This window comes from Mesoplodon bidens (assembly GCF_964165515.1).
Source record: "Mesoplodon bidens genome assembly, chromosome: Y".
NCBI classification, from domain to species: Eukaryota; Metazoa; Chordata; class Mammalia; order Artiodactyla; family Ziphiidae; genus Mesoplodon; species Mesoplodon bidens.
Window position 1 is genome coordinate 18975619 of NC_138180.1, and position 20249 is coordinate 18995867.

General features: G+C 38.4%; 1 pseudogene across 1 annotated transcript in view; it reads left to right on the plus strand.

Moving 5' to 3' along the window:
- Positions 1-487: 487 nt before the first annotated feature.
- The window catches only part of LOC308609644 (putative helicase senataxin), a 60801-nt pseudogene continuing 41039 nt past the window's right edge, over positions 488-20249 (plus strand). The window contains exons 1-8 of the transcript in view: positions 488-583; positions 1080-1290; positions 3261-3370; positions 6886-7105; positions 7879-7998; positions 10656-10827; positions 10962-11049; positions 11547-14711. The product of the transcript in view is annotated as a putative helicase senataxin (transcript). The remainder of the gene's footprint in view (positions 584-1079; positions 1291-3260; positions 3371-6885; positions 7106-7878; positions 7999-10655; positions 10828-10961; positions 11050-11546; positions 14712-20249) is intronic.

Genomic DNA, 20249 nt, shown 5'->3' on the forward strand with positions numbered 1-20249 from the left:
GCCTGGTAGATAGTAGGTGCTGAATAAATGCTTATTGATTGATGGAATTGAATTGAAATCTAAAGCAGAATTTTATAATCCTCCACTTTTAGACATTTTGATGTGAAACAGTTTCATGAAATGAAGTGACGTATGGGGTTTTTTTGGGTTCATGTTTTAATGTCATTGTGTTTGACTTTCTTAACAGCCAGGTATCTGAATGGCTTGGGTTATTCTTTTATTGGCTAATAGTTCTTTTTTCCCCCCCTCTTCATTTTTTAATGTTAAGTGCTATAAATCAATAAAGACAAACATTTTTTTCATTCACAGGAACCAAAGTGAAACATATAATTTTAAATATGTGGCTTTGAATATTGGTTTATTATATTTATCTGATGAGAAATGGAATACAGACCATAGAGTTACGTATAATAATATAGAAGAGAGGAGGGGATGATAAGTTATGAACATTTTGAGGAAAACTTTATGTTTACAAAGTTGCCTGGCAATGAAGCTAACCAATGCCTTTATGCTAAAGCTGATGTTTCAAGGTAATTACCTATGGCTGGAACGTAGGAGGGAAGTCAGTGAAGGCCCAGCTTGTGTAAAGAAGCTCCAACTTCTCATTTCCTTTTCAATAGAGTATAGTTGACAGTGCTGTTGATAACAAAACTCTGCAAGAGCAATGTTGTAAACATCTCATGCTCTATGTACTCATGTTCATGTATCATAAAAGCCACTTTTATGTTCAGTGACTGTTTTCTTTAATATAATTTTTTTTTTTTGGTACGCATGCCTCTCACTGTTGTGGCCTCTCCCGTTGCTGAGCACAGGCTCCGGACGCGCAGGCTCAGCAGCCACGGCTCACGGGCCCAGCAGCTTTGCGGCATGTGGCATCTTCCCGGACCGGGGCACGAACCCGTGTCCCCTGCATCGGCAAGCGGACTCTCAACCGCTGTGCCACCAGGGAAGCCCTGGTACTTCTTTAAACTTCTGAATTTTTATGCTTAGGAAAAGGCTTTCTAGAAGGATCGTCACATCCAGTATATTTTGTTGCTAATAAGATATAAAGCACACTGCCCGTTTTACTTTTCCTGTAGGTTTTATGGGAATTAGAAACCTCACGTCTCATAAATCACTTTGAAAAGGCCATGAAGGGAGAAATTGGAGACGATGACGAGTTATATATAGTAGACAACAATGGAGAGGCACAGCTGTTTGACCTTACTGGGCAAGACTTTGAAAATAAGCTTCGAGTTGCTCTTCTTGAAATACTGAAATATCCTTATTTGCTTTTACATGAGCGTGTTAGTGAGTATCTTGGGTGTTTCACAGTTGTATCATTTTTATATTTTAAGAATTGTAAGAATTTGGGTTTATCTATATTGAAAATCTGTTTCTTAAACATATACTTAGGATACTTTTTTTTCCAAACGTTTTATTTTGAGCATTTCCAAACCTAGAAAAGTGAATTACACAGTGAATACCATATACACACCACATAGATTGTACAGCTGCTGATATCTTGCTGTATTTGCTTTATCACATATTTATTCTTCTATCCATTCAATTAATTTTCATTCTTGGAATTTGTCTGTAGCAGGGTTTTTCATACTTGGAACTGTTGACATTTTGGACTGGATAAATCTTGGTGCGTGAGGGACATGCTGTTTATTGTAGGATGTTTAGCAGCATCCCTGGCCTCTCTCCACTAGATGCTGGTAGTGACTGGCTCTCCCCATTACCCTAGTTGTGACAAGCAAAATTGTCTCCAGATATTGCCAAACGTCCCTTGGGAGTTGGGGGTCAGGGCCAGTGGGGGACAAAATCGCCAGGTTGAGAACCACTGGTCTGTAGTAGTTTTCAGTAATCACAATGGCATAGCATATTATGTCTGTCTAGATTTTGGCCATTTATATTTGCATTTCTTAATATGAATCTCTTGAAGACATTTTCCTGATCTGTCAAATCTAACAAAATAACAGTACCTTTAAGGCACCCACTACTGTATCTAGTCCACATTCAGATTTTCCCAGTAGTTGCAAAATGTGTTTTTTGGATGATTTATTTAAATTAGAGTCCAATCAGGGACTGTGCATTTGGTTCCATTTGGTTCCATATTTCTTACGTCTCTTTTAATCCAGAATAGTTTACTTTTACGTATGTGTGCACAGGTATAGATATAGTTAGATAAATAGACAGATGGATAGATAGATAGATAGATTTTTTTTTGTCATAACTTTGACTTGCTGAGACCAGATGGTTGCCCTAAAGAATAATGTGCTTCCTGGACTTTTCTGATTTCTTCCTTGTCATGTTATTTGACTTGTTTCTCTATCCTCTGTATTTTCAGTAAATTGAAAAGTATATCTAAAGATTTATTAGATAAATCAGTTCTTTCTAAATAAATTCAAAATAACTAGATTTTTAAATTCGAACAAGTAATTTTTCAAACATTTATTAAAGAGTACCATATCCAGAAAACTGTATAAGCTTGATTTTTCATAAACTAAGCATACTTGTGTAGCTGGCACCCAGGTCAGAAACAAATCATCATCAACACACCAGAAGCTCTCCTCTTACTTTTCCAGTCATTGTCCCTCCTTCCCAAAGCTAACCACTGTCACTACAATATTCTTTGAAGCTTGACAAAATAAAGTTGATTCATCTGATATGGTAAACGTATGAGCCTATTCAGTATACTTTTGAAAGAGTGATGAAGAAATTTCCATGAAGCAACAGGGATTAAGATAGTGCTGGTACAGATAGACTCATGGAGCAGTGTAGAGACTCCAGAAGTAAACTGAATATATTTGGGGAACTTACTCTTTGCTGATGATAGCATTTCAAACCAGTGGAGAAAATGGATTACTCAGTAACTGAGAGTAGGACAAAATAGCCATTTGTGGGGCAAAGCTGATTTTATCCCTGTGGTACAAGATAAAGTCCTCATGGATCAAAATGTAAAATGCTAATGGAATTGGACCTATAGCCATACTTCTAAGAAGGTGCCCTCTGGAGATAATTATGCCCAGTGTGAAAAAAGATGTTTGTACTAGGAAAGTCAGAGCAATTCGTAGGCACACACTATGATCAACCTACCGGTCTTTCAGCAGCTAAATATCATTCCTACATTTACAGCATTTTTATGCCTCAGTTTAAAAAAAAAAGGAGCAACTTTTCATTTACTTACAGAGCAACTGAAGGAGCCAAATTTAGGGAATCTTGATACGTTGATAAGATTTATGTCTTATGTTTACTGCCTTATTTTTTCTATTTAGATGAATTATGCGTTGAAGCACTTTGCCGGATGGAACAAGCTAACTGCTCCTTTCAGGTTTTTGACAAACATCCAGGGATCTATTTGTTTTTGGTCCATCCCAATGAAATGGTGAGTGTGTGTGTTAGGCAGTGGAAGAGGGGATATTTTATTTTTGCACCTATATTACAGATAACTATAATAGAGGTTTTTGATGTGTACTTTGTTTAAAATATTTGCCAAAGTTATTCTCTTGTTGTTGTAACATTACTGTAGTTCAGGAGGGGGTGCTGGGGGGCTCAAAGAAGAGGGTTAAAAGAGTAGGGAAACAGTTCTGACAGGTGATGCTTCAGTTTAAAAGACAAATGAGGGAATAATCTGAACTTTCAGTGTGTTGACCTGAACTAACGAAGAAGGAGAGTTCTCTCTTGCTTTTCTTGCTTGCCTGCCCCGCTCCAAGCACATGGAAATACCAGTTAAAACACTTGAAATAATTATTTTGCTAATAGATGAGATTTTTAACAGGTGATGGGGTAGAGGGGAGAACAAGGAGATTCAGTTCTTAGGTGCCAAACAGGAAGAGGAACATGAGAATCAGAACAGTAGGTAGACAGAAGCAGAGAGCAACACCAGAGGCTTGGAACCTGACTTTGAGCTGATTGCTCGAGTTTGAGGACTTAACATCATGTGGCGAGGTAGCGTGTGCAGTAGGACCTGTGCACATTGGCCTCTAGAACTGAGTTACAACGTTAAGACAATAGCCACGAAGGGTTGCTCTGCCAATAGAAGGATAGTAAAGAGGCTTTCTTTTTAAGTGGCGAAGAAAGAACACGGTAATGGCGTTTCCAGTCAGAATGGTGGTGAATTTCTGTCTCCTTTGTGCCAAACCCAAACAATGATAGAAAAGAATTCAAAAAGTGGAATTCTAAAAGGTATAGTCACACTTTTTAAAGGGTAAATGTTTCTTTGGACCAGTAATGGAACAGAAATACAAAGTGATACATGGTGGAAACCTGTATGTCGGCCTGGGTGGCTGTAGGTAGCAGGGGACTGAGTTTGTGCATGATAATAAGAATTACAAGTCTACTCCAGGCAAGGGTAGAACCAGAGTCGAGGCCTGTGCTTAAAATAAGGGTGGGGCTTTCCTGCCTGTGAAAGAAGACTGACAGAAAGTACAGCCAGCTGCTCTCCGGGACTGGCTTTCTTAAAGCTGCAAAGCAGTAGAGGAAGCAGGTCCAGCTGAGCAACCAGGACCTGGGCCAAGCACTTGCAGACTGGGTGACTGGGTCTGCAGGGCCAGGAATGACTGTATTCTTCATTATATATGTGTTTTTGTAGGTGAGGATACTGAGTCAGGAGACTTAACCACAGTTACACAGGCTAGTATGGTGACTGGGATTTGTATATAGGCAGCCTGATCCAGAGCCCTAATGCTTTTTTTAAAGTTTTTATTTGAAAATACTTTAAAATTTTCAGAAAATTCTCAAAAATAAAAAAAAGTAGAAAACACCTGTATATTCTTTAGCTGTATTCACCAATTACTAATGTTTCACTCCATTTGTTCTATCATTTGCTTTCAGTTAACTACAAAGCTGTTTGTTTTCTGACCGTTTGAGAGTAGGTTGCATGTATCATAGCCTTTTGCCCCTAAATACTTCAGTGTATATTTCCTAAGAATAAGTATATTCTCACAATATTATAAACTTCAGTGACTTTAACATTGACACAGTAAGGTCTTTTTTCCAGTTGTGTCGTGTGATCCAGTGTACTTTGTAGCATATTCCCCCTGTACTCCAGTATCCAGACAAGGATCAGGATTTACATGTAGTTGTGTTACATTAGTCTCCCTTAATCTGTAACATTTCCGCAGCCTATCTTTGTCTTTTATGACAATTACATTTCTGAAGAATAGTCATTTCTGCCTCCCTCCCATTTACAAAAAATAGAATGCTTTTCATTTTGGGTTTGTCTGATGCTTGCGCATGGTTAGGCTTCGGTTATACGTTCCAACTGGAATACTACATAAGTGAAGGATGTTATGTCCTTCTCAGGCTGTCAGATATACGGCATGCCATATCATCCGGCCTCTCATGGTGATGTTAATTTTGATCATCTAGTTGAGGTGTTGTCCAGTTTCTTCACTGTACAATGTCTATTTCTTAAGTACTCTAAGATCACATAAATACCTTACTCCTCACCAAAATGTTCTCCTAAATTTAGCATTACCTGATGGTTCTTCCCTGAGCCAGTTTTTCTAAGATTGCAAAATAGTTTCAACCCCAGCACTTTACACGTTTACCAGTCAGCACTTGACATTGATTATACTATAGTCAAGAGCCATTTTCCCTGCTCTTCATTTATTCATCTGTTTATCATAAGTTATAGACTCATTGATTCCTTTGTATTTTTTTTCGATAGCTTAAAATCCATTACTTAATTATGTTGGCATAGAGCCCATTCTTTTGTCCACTAGTTCTATGTTTTGCAAACTTTTCTGCCCATAACCTAAGTAAAAATATTCTTCATCGAGTTCACACACATATAGACATACGTGACCTAAACATTTCACAAAACAGTACTTACTGTTACTATGAAGGAAGCCCACTGATTTTTTTAAAAAAAATTATTTAGTTTTTAAGGTTGGTTGTGATCACTAAATTCAGTTTGTAGTGCAGAATAAATTTAAAATCACTTCCCTATGCTATATCGCCATGTAGAGGTGACCTTTGATTTCTTCTGAGGTTTCTCTTTTCATTTTTCCTTTTTTAACTTTCTATTATGGAACATTACAAACATACAAAAATAGATTGGTGTAGTGAACCCCCATATATCCATCACTGTGCTTCATCTGTTATCAATATGTGGTCAATATTCTACTCCTGTTTAGTTACCGCAAATCTTAGACATCAGAGCATTTCATCCATAAAATACTTTAGTTCGTGTATCAAAAAGGTAAGTGCTCTTTAAAAAGAACAATTACATCGACACACTTATAATAATAATAATAATATATTTCTAGTCAGTATTGGAGTGGAAGTTACTCTCTCAAAAATGCTTTATCAGGGTTAGATCAAATCAGGATCAAGTAAGGTTCACATGTCGCATTCCAGTTGACCCTTGAGCAACAGGGGTTTGAACTGCATGGGTCCTCTTATACACAGATTCTTTTTAATAGCATGTAGTATAGTACTACACAGTTCGAGGTTAGTTGAATCCATGATGCAGAACCAGGATATGGAGGGCTGCCAACTATGTTATATTCGAATTATATTAGTGTATTCAACTACGCAGAGGGTAGGTGCCCCTAACCCTTGTGTGTTGTTCAAAGTTCAATTGTAATTAGTATCTTCCGTCTTTTTTTTTTTTCTGTCATCATGGACCTTTTGGTTTATTTCCTTTAAATGTCTGAAAATCATGTATTTTTCCTAAAGTACTTTATTCTATATGATAGTTTTTTTCTTCCAGTTTTATTGAGGTATAATTGACATACAGCACTGTATAAGTTTAAGATATACGGTGCAATGATTTTTTTAAAGTATTTGATGTATCTTGTGTCCTCTGTAATCTGTAGAGAATCTTATTTTAACTGTATTCTTTCTGTAGACAATTGTGTGTTAAATGAAGTAATGAATGTGTTACACTTTTAGGTTTCACGTTGGGCTATCCTGACAGCAAGAAACTTGGGGAAAGTGAACAGAGATGATTATTATGACTTACAGGAGGTTTTGACTTGCCTTTTTAAAGTTATTGAGTTGGGGCTTTTCGAAAGTCCAGACATTGATACTTCTTCTGTCCTTGAGAAGGGTAAACTGATTCTTCTGCCTTCACACATGTATGATACTGCCAACTACAAAAACTATTGGTTAGGTGAGTATTGTTCCTACACACATATAATTAGTATTTTCCAATATTTCTTATGATTATCCTGCAAGGGAAGGGATCTCTTCTGGTAATCTGATCAAAATTGCTAAATAAAGGATTTCATAGTTCACAATTCTTGTTCTGTCATTAAATTGACTATTACAACATCTTGTCTTTAAACATTTCTTATCCTAGAAATCATCTGTGTAAGAGGTACATTTTCAAGTATGGCAAATAGATCTTTTATTTAAGGCAGTATTAGATGTTACCGTATTAGCACAGCAGCTGAACTTAATAGGGTTTTGATCTCTTGAAACAGAGGTTTAATACCTCTTTTCCCATCTGTAAAATATTTCCTGGCAGAAAGCGATACTAACTTTGGTTTTCATCAAGTTGTATATTGACTTAAAGTAGTTCTGTCCTACTTCATTGATTCAGAGTCTTACAGTCATGTGTATATTTGGCAGTGACTGGTACTTGAAATATAGTGATCTTAAAATTTAAGGGGTCTTTGATATTATGAGATGCAAAATGTGTGGTAGTCATTTTGGAAATGGTTTTCTAACCAGGTTCGTGCCATTTTCCCTTTTTATTCAGTCTAAAGTTCTGTTCTTAGGAGGAGGAGTTGTATATGAATATCTCAGACTTCAATGTCTGAGGCACTGGATACTGTTTGGTTTCATCTTACTGTCTTGTTATTCTTTTTGCCAACTAAACTGGAGAAGACATTAGAACAGTTTTATTTAATCAATTCAAGAAAACTATACGTGATCTTACAGGTATCTGCATGTTGCTGACCATTCTTGAGGAGCAAACCATGGATTCACTGTTGTTGGGCTCAAACAAACAGAATGATTTTATGCAATCAATACTTCACGCCATGGAGAGGCAATCAGATGGTAATAAACTTTATTTGCTGACTATTGTGATGATGGTGCACTTTGAAAATACTAGTGTCACGGTAAGAACTTGGGTGTATGATGTGGAGGAAAGAAAGAATGACCATTTTATGGTTTTGGTCACAGAGTCAGAATTTTTAATTGGAAAGGACCTTCAGAGTTTAACTCAGCACGTTACTTTCATAAAAGAAGAAACTGAAGCCCAAGGAAGTTAACTTACTTTTGAAAAAAATAATTAATTAATTTTTGGCTGTGTTGTGTCTTTGTTGCTGTGCATGGGCTTTCTCTAGTTGCAGCGAGTGGGGTCTACAGATTCCTTCTTTAACATCTTTATTGGAGTATAATTTCTTTACCATGGTGTGCTAGTTTCTGCTGTATAACAAAGTGAATCAGCTACACATATACATATATCCCCATGTCCCCTCCCTCTTGCGTCTCCCTTCCACACACCCATCCCACCCATCTAGGTGGTCACAGAGCACCAAGCAGATCTCCCTGTGCTCTGTGGCTTCTTCCCACTAGCTATTTTACATGTGGTAGTCCATGCCACTCTCTCACTTCGTCCCAGCTTACCCTTCCCTCTCCCTGTGTCCTGACGTCCATTCTCTATGTCTGCATCTTTATTCCTGTCCTGCCCGTAGGTTCTTCAGAACCTTTTTTTTTAGATTCCATATGTAAGTGTTAGCGTACAGTATTTGTTTTTCTCTTTCTGACTTACTTCACTATGTACCACAGACTCTAGGTCCACCTACCTCACTACAAATAACTCGATTTCGTTTCTTTTTTATGGCTGAGTAATATTCCATTGTATGTATAGCCACATCTTTATCTATTCATCTGTCGATGGACACTTGGGTTGCTTCCATGTCCTGGCTCTTGTAAATAAAGCTGCAGTGAACATTGTGGTACATGACTGTTTTTGGATTATGGTTTTCTCAGGGTATATGCCCAGGAGTGGAATTTCTGGGTCGTATGGTAGTTCTATTTTTAGTTTCTTAAGGAACCTCCATACTGTTCTCCATAGTGGCTGTATCAATTTACATTCCTACCGATAGTGCAAGAGGGCTCCCTTTTCTCCACACCGTCGCCAGCATTTGTTGTTTGTAGATTTTTTGATGATGGCCATTCTGACTGGTGTGAGGTGACACCTCATTGTAGTTTTGATTTGCACTGCTCTAATGATTAGTGGTGTTGAGCATCCTTTCATGTGTTTGTTGGCAAACTGTATATCTTCTTTGGAGAAATGTCTGTTTAGGGCTTCTGCCCATTTTGGGATGGGGTTGTTTATTTTTTGATATTGAGCTGCATGAGCTCCTTGTAAATTTTGGAGATTAATCATTTGTCTGTTGCTTCATTTGCAAATATTTTCTCCCATTCTGAGGGTTGTCTTTTCATCTTGTTTATATTTTCCATTGCTGTGCAAAAGCTTTGAAGTTTCATTAGGTCCCATTTGTTTGTTTTTATTTCCATGTCTCTAGGCGGTGGGTCAAAAAGGGTCTTTTATGTCATAGAGTGTTCTGCCTATGTTGTGGCAGGCGGATTCTTTACCACTTCACCACCAGGGAAGTCCCCTCTTTAAGAAACATTCCATACTTGTCTTCACCTAACTAATGACTTTCTTCCTTATTTGAGAGCTTCCTAGACATAAGACAGCTTCAGTAGAGGATAAAAAAGTATATGAGCAGTTCTACACGAACGACTATGATAAAAAAAAAAGTAGACTCTAAGAGCCCTGAGGGAAATAAAGCAGAAAGTTCTAAGGTTGACAGTAATTGGGTGAGTTAGAGCACTTGCCTCCTAAGAATACTGCGGAAGATGACAGGTGGTGCTAACAGTGAAGCCATTCTGGTTCTCACTTGGAAAAAGCCAGCTATCTGTTTTTTTCTGTAGGTGGTGTATCTTTATGTGAGTGTCAAAAATAAATCTGGAAAGAAAGAGTAAGATCTTACAGATGCTTGACTGAGGGCTTCTAATTTCCTTAGAAGACATTAAGGAGCAAGTGAAGGTCTTTGAGCAGGGCAGTGTTTTGCCCCTGCATGTAGAGAAGAGGGGAAGGACCGGGCATAAGAGTGTGTGAGTAATGGGAATTCCTGCCAGTTGGATGGAATGGAGATAACAACAAAGCCATGTTGAGAATGGATGGATAAAGAGTATGTATCTCTGCTTATCCAGTGGATGAGGGGTTCAGTCCTTTATTCCAACCGAATGACACACACAATTCAGGATTTCTCATATCATGGACTTTGTTTAGATCTGAAAATACCAAGTTTTTCTTTCTCTCCCTTTTTTTTTTTCTACTTTACCTCTATTATTTATTGAAGGATGGGAGTATAAAGGTCTGGAAGAAGCAGAGGAGGAACGATTCTTTCAGGTTGGCAAATAGGGTGAGAAAGTTGAGTTTATCTGGACTATCTCAGTTTGTTCCACACAACAAGATTTCTTAACAGAGGTGTATTGCTTTAAAAAAAAATGCAGACATTATTTAAAAGTTTGCCAGGTTTCTAAAACCTGTAGTTGACAACACTTTACTTTAAATTACTTCCTGCTTTGCTTTCAGTTTTGTTGCTACCCAGGTAAAGAATGCTTAATTCTCAATATATTTTAGTCCCTTTCTCTAATTGTGTTGTAATTTGGCAAATTACTCCATTGTGTTTCAGATGATAGTGTGGATCCTTTCTGGCCAGCGTTACACTGTTTCATGGTGATTCTGGATCGTCTTGGATCTAAGGTCTGGGGTCAACTGATTGATCCTATTGAGGCATTTCAAACCATTATCAACAATGTGAGCTACAGGAAAGAGATCCAGAACATACGGAACAGCTCTGTGAGGTTCGTTCAGTTCCTGTGTCAGGATTTCCAACAATCTGTATGAGGAAGTCTACTATAATTGACTTTAACAGTAGGATTTTTCTCTTCTTTTTACCCTTCATTTCAGTAATTTCTATTTGTTCTTAATATTTAAGGACCAAGTCAGAACCGGAGTCATATTTAGATGATATGGTGACTTGCAGCCAGATGGTATACAATTATAACCCTGAAAAGACCAAAAAGGTATAAAACATTTTGAGAATTCAGATGATATTGTATTGCCTTTATATTGTATAGTCAGTGTTTTACGTGGTTAGTTGCATTGCTGATTTTATGATATGTAGCTATGCTGAATCAACTGTTGCATAAAACAGTTTCTGATTGAACAGTAGCTCATGAGGAAAAATGGTCTGTAATGAGAGCATGCACAGTTTGAGAGATTAATTTTTAAGTACATTTTGGAAGGGTAGAACATTTATGGCATGAGGGAGATAAATCACATGACTAGAAATCAAAACCAACTGAAGGAAAGAGGTCCAGAGTACATGGAGGTTTTGTAAATTTAACCTTTTCATGAAAGCTTCACCTCAAAATTGGACTGTTTTCAATTTCTTGGGGGTCCATATATGTACATCAACACAGGAAAGTTGAGCAGTGTATTTTCTTGTTGGCAACTTTTGTGTTAAACCTGTCATGAATGGTGCTTGTTTATCTGAATGTCAGTATCTCTTTCATTTTAGGATTCAGGGTGGAGATCAGCCATTTGCCCAGATTATTGTCCTAACATGTATGAAGAAATGGAAACATTAGCTAATGTGCTTCAGTCAGATATCGGTCAAGACATGCGTGTTCATAACAGCACGTTTCTGTGGTTCATCCCCTTTGTGCAGTCCCTCATGGATCTTAAGGATCTGGGTGTGGCTTATATAGTGGAGGTTATTCATCATCTGCATTCTGAAGTCAAAGACGTCCTCAACCAGACGGACGCCATGTGTGACACAGTCACTGAGTTTTTCCTTCTGATTTTGGTGTCAGTGATTGAACTGCATAGAAATAAAAAGTGTTTGCATTTGCTGTGGGTTAGTTCCCAGCAGTGGGTGGAAGCCATCGTAAAATGTGCCAAGCTTCCCACCACCGCGTTTGCTCGGAGTTCTGAGAAGTCATCTGGAAACTGCTCCAAAGGCACAACAATGATATCTCTGTCACTGCATTCAGTGCCATCTAACTCTGTACAACTTGCTTGTGTGCAGCTGATCAGAAGTCTCCTTAAAGAAGGCTATCAGCTTGGGCAGCAGACTCTTTGTAAGCGATTCTGGGATAAGCTCAACTTATACCTACGAGGAAATATATCTTTAGGTTGGCAGTTGACTAGTCAGGAAACCCATGAGTTACAAACTTGTTTAAAGCAAATTATTAGAAACATAAAATTCAAAGTGCCTCAGTGTAGCACTTCTGTGGATCTGACTCCTCCATGTAAAACACCTCCTGCATTTTACAATAAAGAAGAAAGTGAACAAACAGGGAAGAAGTCTAAAAAACAAAGGCACTGTCTGGAAAACTCCAGCCCAACATTCTCTAAAGAACCGATGAAAGCTGATGCATGTCAAGTGAAAGAGAGTATTTTCAGCAAGGCACATAATGCCATAGAAGAGGATAATGAGCAAACTTATCTAAAAGATTTGAAACTCAAAGACCATCTCTCAGCTGAGTTGTGCTTGAAGCCGAGTAGTAAAAGGCTTGTTAATGAAAGAGCTCGAGGCCAAGTTAAAATAAGTACAGGGAAGCATAAGTCTGTAAAAGAGAATTCCTCATATACCCCACAGAATTGTACTTCAAGAAATGGTCCAGAAAAGGTATTTGACAGAGAAATAATCACATCAACAGGTTTGTTGACTGATTCTAGCAATGACTCTCTGGAAAAAGTGTCCACATCAGATGAGGATTTCTCTTTAAAGGATGATGCTCTTGGCAAAACCTCAAAAGCAAACACTAAGGCACATAAAGATGAAATCTGTGCTAAGTTATTGCATGTAATGAAAAAGCAAGACAGGAAAAGTACCACTTTAGAGGAAAACCTGACTGTATCTAGCATTGAAAGTTTCTGTTCAAAGAAAGATACAGGAGCTCAGAAAGGAGATGGCTTCATACACAATCTCTCTTCAGGCCCTAGTGGTGTTCTGGATGATAAAAATGGACAACAAAAACCTGAAAACAGTTTACTGCTGAAAAAGAAACAAGTACAGGAAGAAGTGTTGGGCATTTTCTCCACCCCTGATATCAGTTGTCAAATACTAGAATGTCATGTTGGTAATAAAGATTTGGTCTCATTCACAGAAATGACCAATATTTTTGTGGAGAAAACACCTCCCTTTAAAGATCCTGTGACTGGACTTGAATCAAGAGATATGGGAATTAGCAAGAGTACTGTTGAGTTTTCTTCTGATTTAAGAGAACAGGTCCTTAGCATCAGTCCTAAGTCTGACCCTTTAACAGATTCTCAGATAGACAGAGACCTCCACATATTATCTTTAATAGCTCAAGCCAGTGTTATTAAGTTCCCATCAGGTTCAACCCAAAGAAGTTTATCCCAGCTACAAAGGAAAGTTAAAGATGATAGAAGATGTTTGACAGCCAACCAAAATAGTGTCAGGGAAACCTGCTCTGGACACGTCATTATTATTTCAGAATCTGATGAAGATGATGATGATGATGAAAGAATTGTGGGTTTTAAGAAACACATTAAACAGGGTAAGACATGCATTGAGAAAGGATGTCCAGAGCATCATACTTCAATAGCTAACACAAATGTGGAACAGAATGTAATAAAGGAAGAAAATACAAGGTCCCTTTTGCGGTTTGAGGAATCGGATTCTCATTTTTTTGAGTTTGAAAGTCCATGTGAAGTGTTTTCAGTTCGGCAAGATCAGAGACCAGACAACAAGAATTCAGTTCAAGAGAATGAAGAGAATTCGTGCTTTACTCATGTAGGGGATATCACAGATGATTGGGGTTATGGTCCAGCTTATGTACCTGAAGAGGTCATTAAAAAAGCAGCAGAGGCAGCTTTGAAGGAGGGAGAACCTGAATCCAACAGTGACATAGAGGAGGATAATATATTTTTAACACAATGTGATCCAGAAGATATGGATTTATGTTCACAAATGGAGAAAGAGAATGATGAACTCATTGAAGTAATTCATGGAAAAGATACAGTCCAGGTAGAAGAAGATTCTGTGAGTCGGCCTCAGTTGGAATCTTGGAGTAGCACAAAATGTAAATACAAAGATTGTGTGGAAACACTGGAAAACCAGGGTGAATACTGTTCCAAACACTCTGAAGCTAAAGCAGCAGATGAAGATACATTTCGTAGACCTGGCTTGCCTCTCTCTTCATCTAAACCTTCGAGACCTCCCACTGCTAAGATATTTACCTCCAGTAGTACTTCACGAATTGCTGGTCTTTACAAGTCTTTGGTAAATACGTCAGCGCTCTTACCAACTCTGCAAAATAAGTCAAGTGGGGTACAATCTGCTTTGAAAGTACCACAGCCAGTCTCTGTGGTGTCTCAGAAGCCAGTGGCTGAAATGAAGGGTTTGTGCAACGTTCTCCAGTCTCATACTCCAAATAATTCCAACAGGCAAGGCTACAAAGTTCCATTTTGTGAAAACAGATCTTTTTCACCTTCCTCTCCGGTAAACATTTTCTTGTCAGCACAGTCCATCTCTGACACCTTCGTTAAAGAGGTCTTAAAATGGAAATATGCAATGTTTGTGGACTTTGATCAGTGCGGACCCCCTTCAACTCTTTGTCAGTCCATCACAAGACCTGTGCCTGTGAGATTTCAAGATGGTAGAGATTATTTTAATGTGTTTTTCCCTTTGATGATCCTGAATACTTTTGAAACTGTAAGTATATGTTCTAATCGTATACCTTCAGACTTTGAAATTACGTTTCTTTACCATGCTGAGTACGGCTAAAATAACTGATCGCATTTTGATTTAGATGTAGCTTGTAGATTTCATGTTGAACAGACATTGTGTCCCACACTGTTCTAGATGCCGGTGATACAGAGGAAACCCTTAAACTCTGCCCTTCTGGAGCTTACAGACACAATTCAGAGTGCTAGTTTACCAAGTCCAGAGGTGGCACAGGAGGAGGAAACGTTTTTCGGTGTAAAATAAGGGAAGACTTCTCAGAGGACATAGTCTCTCATCTGCGTTTATTTTTTTGAAAAGTAGTGTAAACCTTTACTGAAGTTTTCTTGAGGAGGTAGCAAAGGGCAAGTTACACTGGTCAGCACAAAGCAGTAAATCCCAAATTTCTCATCTGTCTTCCCAACTTCTTAGGCCTCATAGCAGCCTTTAGCTGCCCCGCTACCCCAACACATCCCATTCTGGTTCTTCTCTCTTCCTTACTGCCTGACTGGGATTGCCAAGAAAAATATAGGATTCCCAGTTAAATTTGAACCTCAGAAAAACAGTAATTCTTTAGTGTAAACATCCACCTGCACTTTGAAGGATGTTTTTGGTGTTCTCACAGCAGGTCGATTTTTCCTTTTTTTCAAATTGGTTAAAAAACAAAAACCCAAAAGGTGAGTGTGCAACAAGACTCTTCAAAACCAAGAGCACTGAGGTAAATACCCACGTATTCAGTCAGCAGATCCTCGGGTGCCTGATACTTGCCCAGTACTATCACAGACCTGGCGGGGGTAAAGTGGTGAACACGACAGACAAGGCCTCTGCCTTCTGGGAATGATCATTTCAGATCGGGACAAAAGGCTCTAGAGTGCTCTAGAATGATCTAGAACAAAAGGGAGCAGGCACTTGAGACTGAAAGGTGAGACGGCCTCTGTGAGCGATGGTATTCACACCGAGACCAGAGTGAGCAGAAGGAGTTGGCCATAGGAAGTATATCGCAGGCAGAGAGACTGCAAAGATCCAGCTTAGAATTGTTAAAGGCAAAGGAGATGTACTGCACAAAGAGGCAAGTTGGTGTCAATTTATGCCCTAAATTTCAGCCATTGTCGTAAGAATTATTTTACTAGTGTTTCAGAACCATTAGAAACAACTAACTGATAAAGGCTCTTCAGTCTCTCTCCTTAAGAACAATGTGAAATAGTATTACAAGAATGATTTTCTTACCTTACAAAATCGTTAGTTCAGTGAACAGTGTATACAGTTAAATAAGCTGGGGAATATACAGAGATTTTCTTCATCTTGGAGCTTATTTTTTTCTTGAACGTTTATCCTTTCCAGAAAACACTAAATTGCTTAGAGGCCATTCATAGCCCTTAAATTTAGGACACATTTGTGATTTTATTTTTCCCTTAGTTCAGAAGTATTTATATGTTTATCTTTAAGATTTCTTCCTTCAGGACATTTCTGTAGCCAGAACCTTTTCAAAACAGAATGAGCACAAGTTCCGTTTGTATATACACAAAGTTTAAGATAGTCAAATACTTGTGGAAGGCCCATTATTAAAAAAAAAAATCAGCCACTCTCACCTCTCCAAGTAATTATTTTTGATCCTTGAGGGATCCTTTTGTTATTTACTTCCATATTTCTAAATAACATGCCACTATTTTGACTTGTTAATTTTTCAGTACTAGATATTTTCTGTAATTACCCACTACAGGAAGTACCCTCTCTTCCCAGCCCTGTGTTCACACACACCTCTCCTGTTTTCCCATCCTCACTATGGAGTAGTCTTGTAATTTTTAGGTCAGTATTTGTTATTATTTTGACGATATAAAAGGTGTCCACTGGGCTTCCCTGGTGGCGCAGTGGTTGAGAATCTGCCTGCTAATGCAGGGGTCACAGGTTCGAGCCCTGGTCTGGGAGGATCCCACGTGCCATGGAGCAGCTATGCCCGTGAGCCACAAGTACTGAGCCTGCGTGTTTGGAGCCTGTGCTCCCCAACTAGAGAGGCTGCGATAGTGAGAGGCCCACGCACTGCGATGAAGAGTAGCCCCCGCTTGCCGCAACTAGAGAAAGCCCTCGCACAGAAACGAAGACCCAACACAGCAAAAATAAATTAATTTAAACAAAAGAGAATAAGGTCTTTGAATTAAAAACAAAAGTGTCCGCGACTAAGTCATGTGGTAGTTGTAACTACTTTTCGTTTCCGACTCTTTGCTTTCTCTGGATTTATTGTTTACTTAATTTTCTATGTACTTATTACTAATTTAGCTTCAGGCTGTCTCTTGGATGTTTAGGTCTCTCAGTATGATCAGGCACATCAGATAGTTGATAAATTTCATCTTCTTGGTTTAGGATGGTTAACCTGAAATGCTCACCATCCTCATCCTAGGGCTTGCATTTCCTTCTTTCCTGTGTTGGATATTTGTCTCCTGTACCCAGGGTTGTCTGTTTTTGTCACCCTCTGATTTTAGTAAGGCACATCCTTCAAGCTTCCTGAGAAAAGAATGTGTAGGAGATAAATTTTGAAACTTTGCATGTCTTAAAATTTCTTTCTATTTTGCCATCTCTGTCTTTGTTGTTGTCATCGTCATTCTCCTTCCTTGGAGACTTTCTCAGCGTCCAAGTCTATTGAAAAAATTTTTGAGCATATTTTTAGTTTCACAGTACTCTTGTCCTCTCATTATTCCTCTTTATAGGATTGTGTGCTTTCTTCATGTGCATAGTATTTTTTACTACCTGAAGTTAATTAATGATAAGTTTAAAGTTAGTTGAAAGTTTTCTTCTCTTTTCATTGTCCCTGTTTTCCCAGTTGCTTTTTTCCTATTCATTTTAGTGTCTACAGACCTTTCATGTTAACTCCTTTCTTCACATGTCTAATGATTTTTGTTGGTTTACTCACATTTAAGAACAGGATACTAACAAGCAGATTGGAGCATTGTTCATAATAGCCAAAAGTTGTAAACAGCCGAGATGTCCATCAGGAGATGAATGGGTAAACAAAACATGGTATATGCCTACAATGGAATATTAGTCTACTATTAAAAGGAATGACCCGTTCTATGTACTTTTACCTGTTCTTTGATGAGCCTGGAAAATATTATGCTAAGTGAAAGAAGCCAGGTACAGAAGGCCACACATTGTGTAATTCCATTTATATGAATTTTCCAGAATAGGCACATCCGTAGAGACAGAAAGTGGATTAGTAGTCGCCAGGGGATGGGTGAGGGAGGGGTGTGGGAATTAGGACTGACTGCTAATAGGTATAAGGCTTGTTTTGGGATGGTGGGAATGTTCTGGAATTAGATAATGGTGATGGTTACACAAAATAGTGAATGTACTAAAAACACACTGTAGTGTGCACACTTTAAAGTGGTGAATTTTATATTGTGAACTATATCTCAACTTTTTAATGCTATAAGAAAAGAGGATGCATTTAAATAATGACAGGTCAAAAGAGATGCTTAGGAAAAGAGATACTTGTACTAAAATGGTCCTTTATTATTTGCACTGTGGAAGTCAAATGTGATCTGAAGGACACCATCACATGGTGAAATCCAAATTAGTTTCATTCTTTATATTAAGATTACATGCTTAGGTATAGTTATAATCTATATTTTGTTACATGTAAGATTTTAAAACAGATTAGAAGCTCTGAGTGAAAGGGATAGGCTTGTTGACCATTTGGCATTTTATTGGGAAGCCTCATCCCCACCCTCATGTCACTGTTTTTAGTCTTTTCTTTTCCCCTCTTAGTGAGGTCAGATTTCCCCAAGAAGAATCTTCAGATCGATTGCCTGGAAAGCATAGGCTTGATGGGGAGCTGACTGTGGGGTGAGAGTGGGGGCAGAGGGAAAGGTCCAGGCATTCAGTATCTAAATATTTGCTTAATTCCCTGTTTAAAAATTATTTTATTTTATTTTTAAAATTATTTTATTTATTTTTGGCTGTGTTGGGTCTTCGTTGCTGCACGTGGGCTTTTCCCTAGTTGTGGCGAGGGCTTCAGTAGTTGTGGCTCAAAGACTCCAGAGCGCAGGCTCAGTAGTTGTAGTGCATGGGCTTAGTTGCTCCACGGCACGTGGGATCTTCCCAGACCAGGGATAGAACCCGTGGCCCCTGCATTGGCAGGCAGATGCCTAACCACTGTACCACCAGGGACGCCCCCCCACCTTTTTTTTTTTTTTTAAGTACAGTATCCCCTCTCTATCTGCTGCCCCACAGGCAGAGACGGTCACACTTTATAGAAGTGAAACCACTCTAGCTTTTTGCTAGGAACAGGGATGAGCAGTCTCCCTTCAGCCCTCCTCCTCCTAGAGGTGTATGTCAGACACTTCCTTCTTAGAGTTCAGCTTCTTGGACTTGCTGAGTTAGTTAACCATTCATCCATCTGCTTACCAGCTTCCCAGATTTTGATACTCTTGCCTCGTCTTCTGTTCTCTTCATCCTAATGAATTAATCCTGTTGTGAAAAATCCCTTGGGTGTTTTAGTGGGGTTTCAGGGGAATGAAAGGAAATGCCTGTGTTCAATCTGTCATCTTTACCATGAAGTTTTATCTTGTTCTTTTTTTCTTATTTTTGCAATCTTGTTCTTTTTCTTTAACCATGTAGTGAAACAGCATTGTTTTAGCATTTCTAGTTTATATAGGCCAACATTTATTAATGGTATTATTAATATACCTTGATTCCTTTTTTTTTTTCCCACTGTAACGTGTGGCTTGTGGGATCTTAGTTGCCTGACCAGGGATTGAACCTGGGCCCTCAGCAGTGAAAGCACTAACAACTGAACTGCCAGAGAATTCTCAGATACCTTGATTACTTTTAATGTTTATTCTTTCTTATAAGCCAGAGACTGTGGCATCAACCACAGTCTTGGGCCAAGGCTTCTTATCCTCATTTGGATGTAATTTGACTTCATAATATTGTTTGTTAATGGAATGCTGAAGTGTGTTTAGAGTCCTTTGACAGAAATGTGGTTGGTATCCTATTTAGGACATGAAACGCAGTGTTTGGTAATCCAGTTCTTATGTCTTATTGCAGGTGGAATGCAATGACATTGCGTAGAATTATCCCTTGCCCCAAAGGGCAAACGAGCAAATTCAACTTTTAGAAATATGAGTCTCTTGAATAAAAAAAAAAATCCCACAGGACTCAGAGGCAAAAAGTATACAAGTCAATTTTCACAGCAAAGTAAAGGAGCTGTTACAGTGGAGGATTCCTGGACTGAATGTCAATATTATGACATAGTATGAGTCTGTTTCGTGTTTGGTAATTGCAATCATTGTTGCTTTTGTTGTGGTCATCCATTTGCAATGCTTGGTGTCAGTTTATTTATCTCTTGTAAAAATAAAGTACAGTGTGTGGGGGGAAAAAAAGAAATATGAGTCTTTTGTGTACTGATGTGACTGATAGAGGATATATTAGTTTTTAATCCTTACGTTTAACACACAAAAATATTAGATAAATGTGCACTATTTTGACAGGGACCAATTTTTTTGGTCAGTTTTGGCAAATACTCTATTTTCTTAA